Source organism: Schistocerca americana, chromosome X (assembly GCF_021461395.2).
Source record: "Schistocerca americana isolate TAMUIC-IGC-003095 chromosome X, iqSchAmer2.1, whole genome shotgun sequence".
NCBI lineage: Eukaryota > Metazoa > Arthropoda > Insecta > Orthoptera > Acrididae > Schistocerca > Schistocerca americana.
This window is the reverse complement of record NC_060130.1, coordinates 860190374-860195448: the sequence shown is the minus strand read 5'-3', so window position 1 is coordinate 860195448 and position 5075 is coordinate 860190374. Positions and strand designations below refer to the sequence as shown.

At 43.2% G+C, this 5075-nt stretch overlaps 1 non-coding gene across 1 annotated transcript; it reads right to left on the bottom strand.

The window, feature by feature from the left end:
* Positions 1–4747: 4747 nt before the first annotated feature.
* Positions 4748–4822, bottom strand: Trnas-cga. The gene has a single exon. It is a non-coding gene; the product is annotated as a tRNA-Ser (tRNA).
* Positions 4823–5075: the final 253 nt, after the last annotated feature.

Sequence of the window (5075 nt, the reverse complement as noted above, 5' to 3'; positions counted from 1 at the left end):
TCCGTAGCTGGTTCCTCTATACATGTTCCCCCGTATTCATCATCAAGGGGTACAGATTTGATTTTCGCTTCCGATTCCGAAACATTTTCTAAAGTTTGGAATTCCATTTCTGCTCTTTGTTGCGTTTCGGCGGTCGCGTCTTTCATGCTAGCCGCCTGCCCCTGAACAATGGGAACCGCCGTGCGCGTTTCCCACTGTTCGACCGATTGTTCCGTATCCAAGTCTACCAAATTTTGGTAATTGTTGCCTTCACTCATTTTAATAATTTTCAATATAAATGACAAATCTCAAATATAATTAGGATTACTCCCACTACTTATTCTCGCTGACGTAACGGCCTGTACGTAACCAGTACTTTGTTACGATATTTGCACAATGCAAACTTCGTGTCCAGAACAACCTCAAAATTGAAGATTGTCCTGTCACCAGGTCGCCACGTGTAACCTCCCCCCTCACTTATCGACCTTAATGACAGTGAAAAATGAAACCGCGTGTACCTAATGGGAGTTTTGGAAAAGCAATCGTCACCGAAGTTAACCTGTCGGTAAAGAGGGAGGAAAGGGTTACATCTAAATGAAAGGAAAAGTGCTAATGAAACTGGTGGAAATTGATTTTGAAAAGGGGTAAAGTTAATAAAGCAAGTAAATGTGCAGCCGTTACGTTAACAATTAACTAGCGGTAATTAGGTATTTGAGATTTGGGGGAATCACGGTCGCCAGTCCTAAGGACAATTACTATAGTAACTGAAAAAGAAAGGTTATTACACATATAATTAGCACTAGAAGCGTGGCAACTGAAGGTTGACACGTGTAGTGTGAAAACTGAAAGTTTGTCAGAAGTAATAAATTTCGCTACACCCTGACTTAATTTAGCAAAAGAATTAATAAAACCGGAAAATCGAAAGTTAATTTAGTGACTGAAGTTAATAGTGAGCTTTCTTTCTGAAGCACATCGAAATTCAGTAAAATACGGTTAGTCTTGGACTACCTCAACAATCATTTCAAAAGCTACTTGAATCTACGCAATTTAGAAAGAAGAGATTTAACTTTGAACTTGAATTAAATGATTCTGAACAATTAACAATAGTAAAATTTAGTACGTACCAAGCTGAGCTGCAGTCACAGGTAAGCTAAAATACGATAACAAAACTCGCACTCTTAATTTGTGCTTGTGTAATCTGAATATTGAAGCCAGCTATGAATACCTTTGAGATTAAAGCAGTGAAATGATGTTACTTTAATGCTGGCGTCTGAATTTCAACGATACTCGGGTTCATTCCGGAAAAGGAAGGGACCTTGCTTGGTAATGCAATTGGGACAATGAGCAACAAAGGTTCATGCTAAGTTGCTGTAATTTTGCGAGGCAAATGGAACAATTTGAAAAGCTGAGGTCTGCCATACAGTTCTGAAACTTTACGTGCTTTTAGTCTTCCTTGTTGGTTGATTGAAGGTTTGAAGCCGTCGATCGAGGAGGTGGCGACAGTCACTCATTGTCGGCCGTCGCTGTTGCAGAAGCTGGATGTTGGCGCGCCTTCTTCTCGACACGGTCACCAGGCGAAACGGGCTCTTGATGTGCGCCAACTAATGCTTCCCGTCCGCGACACCATGTCAGAAACTATCATCGCGAGTCGAGCGCAATTACATGCTGCCAAACCCCGAAAGCGCGGCAACTCGCGGGAGCGTCACACAACACCTGCTCCACTCGCTACTCCCGCCAGACTCCTTCTGCTCTGCCCGCGCTCCACGCGGCAGAGTTAACACTACCAAAGATCCTACACACTTTGATTCTTCACACGACCCATCGATGTAATCGTTCGATAGCAGTTTTCCCTAGGCAAGACCCAGCGTAAAAATACAAATAATATTTACGAAACAAACCAATTATACATCGACATAAGTGCATAAATATATATATACAAACAGTAAAACAATTACAATATATAAAGAGACAGAAATGTCATATCTTGAGGTAACAAAACAAGGAAAAAAAATAATAGTACAATAGATGGAAATAGGAGGATATGCATTTCCGGCGTTACAGCCTTCCTCAAACCGAGGTCATCTTTGGCGCTCCCCACCAGTGCACGAGTTTTATTTGGAGGACAAAACACAGTTCCGACCCGGTGTTTCTTCAGAATGCGGGCGATTTTCCCCGAGAGTGCGCCTGTGTATGGAATAAATGCAGTGCCTACCTCCTCCCTCGTGACTTCATCCATCTCAACAGGTTGTGCTGCAGTGGTTGGGCGGAGAGCACGTTGAATCTGCCACTCTGAGTACCCATTTTTTCGAACCCTGTTCCCTCTGAGCAGCCATAGCGTACGGATCTCCGTGCCGGCACGTTCACAGGAGCTCAGTCCGTCAGTTCACCTGATGATGGCGACATGTTTGATCGCCGAAATATTGTGCCCGTTGGACACTATAGACCGGCAGCATACCCGTGGATATTTTGATTATCAAATACGCCGGGAGAAACTCAAGAATCACAATGGTTAGATTTGGTTAGAAAGTGGTGGTATTTAGAGTTGCTGTTATACTCGAGCGCAAATCCATTTGACACAGTTTGATCATTCACAATCATATCGCGAATTACAGGTCCAGTACTCCACCCCGTTATCTTCGCGAAATGTTAAGAGTTCACACCAGGCGCGCGGCTGCTCACCGCTTGTAGACTTAAGTTCCGAGGTACCACACAACGCGAAAATTTATAAGTCGTTTCACTTCCTAGCTACCTGAAGACCGATTGTCCGCTTTCACGTCTCAGTCCTAACTGTCCGCTTTCGCGCCTGCATCAGCTGTGCTTCTGCCCGTCCCCGGCGGCGTTGCCGGCCGCGGTGGCCGTGCGGTTCTAGGCGCTTCTGTCTGGAACCGCGGGACTTCTACGGTCGCAGGTTCAAATCCTGCCTCGGGCATGGATGTTTGTGATGTCCTTAGGTTAGTTAGGTTTAAGTAGTTTTAAGTTCTAGGGGACTGATGACCTAAGATATTAAGTCCCATAGTGCTCAGAGCCATTTGAACCATTTTTTGAACCCGGCCCCGTTTCCCGTGTACCGAATTTCCTCGCTCATCTGACTAGGACAGTTCCCTTTCCTGAATCCGTCCATCTGATTGGCTACAGCTTATTCTACAGTACTTTACATTTTAACATATTTGTATAATCAAAGCTTGATCACTTTCACGCTCTAAATAAAGTGACAATAATATCCATTTCATAATAAACGTTAAATTCTTTTACATGAAACCAATACAATTTTCTTCTCAGCTTTGAATGTCACGCCAAGTAGCCTTGCACCAATGTGGTTTATGATAAATAAATAAAGAACAAAAGTAACTATTTTGCACTAAACCATGCAACAAATATTCTATTGCCTAATGATTCAATAAGGTGTCATGCTGTCATCATTCAGTGTGTTTTGTGAGGAGGAAATGATGATCTGAAGCTTATCTGAAAATACTGATGATTTAAATTCACTATATATTTTAATCAAATAAAGTTACAGGGATGATATTTGCAGCATTTGTAATTTTAATGATGTGCTTCTATATGAAATGTCGATCGTTAAGGTCGACCAAAGCTTTCAGATTTTTAGCATTCAGGTCTTAGTTGCAAAACTTGTTAACTGTGCTTCAACAGTAAATTCTAAACTATTATAGATATGATCAATATTCAAGTTTTATGGGATCACCATGAAGTTTTATGAATAATGGTAGATTAAAATTACTGTGACTTCATTCCCTTAATTAATACAGAATTAAATAGTTTTCATAAATGTTTCGCTTTATGGCCGATCTTAGGCCCGCCATATTTAACACTGCTACGTCTCCCTGGCTTCTGTGGGATTCTCGTCTGTCTCACTCGCACACTACAGCGACTAGGCTTCATTCAGCACGATAGACGCCTGTGAATTTCCCCATCTCGTGGCAAATCTGCTCTCTTTGTGGCACACGGTCCTGGACGACAGGGTTCGTTTCACAACTCCTGAGGGTTGTCTCTTTCGGCCATCGATTTAAATGAGAGCGAAATGCTCGGTACCTCAAATGATGCAGAAACTGCATCAGACCCTCAAATAGATCATCCTTTGCACGCTTCAGTGCAAGTCCTTGATAATGTGAATCTGGATGAGAAGGATTTATTACCTGATATTCCGAGCGAAATTGTACCTGAGGAGTTGTCGACACAGACGGACATTCCTGCAGTTAAACCTTTAGAAGTTAATGCTGATATTTCTACCGGTCAACGGGCAGAAATTAGCAGTTCTCAAGCTATGCCACTACTGGATAGAAGAATGCTAGTATTAATATTTGAAAAGTTTAATATCATGGAACAGGAAAAGGAAAAGGGTAGGCAAGAAATGGCTACAGAGAAACAACAGGATCGTGAACAGAAACGCGTGCACAGGGAGCTGAAGCGTGATAGGATATTCATTGAAGTCCCCTAGAACGTAGAACTACTTAAACCTAACTAACCTAAGGACATCACTCACACCCATGCCCGAGGCAGGATTCGAACCTGCGACCGTAGCAGTCCCGCGCTTCCGGACTGCAATGCCTGAACCGCACGGCCACCGCGGCCGGCAGATAAGGAGATGGTCGAGAGAATTAATCAGGTATTAGTTGATCGCGATACAGCAACTGCGACTCATTTCTAGAAAGAAATCAATGCTATAAAAACTAGTATTAAACCAGAATGAGATTTTCACTCTGCAGTGCAGTGTGCGCTGATATGAAACTTCCTGGCAGATTAAAACTGTATGCCGGACCGAGACTCGAACTCGGGACCTTTGCCTTTCGCGGGCAAGTGCTCTACCAACTGAGCTACCCAAGCACGACTCACGTCCCGTCCTCACAGCTTTACTTCTGGCAGTACCTCGCCTCCTACCTTCCCAACTTTACAGAAGCCCTCGCAGGAAGGCAAAGGTCCCGAGTTCGAGTCTCGGTCCGGCACACCGTTTTAATCTGCCAGGAAGTTTAGTATTAAACCGTTGGCAAACATAAGAACTCAAGTGAATAATCTTCAAACCGAAGTAGGTAAGTTAGCAACGTTGTTCAAAGCTTTGGCTGCTACTGTTTAGTCAATAC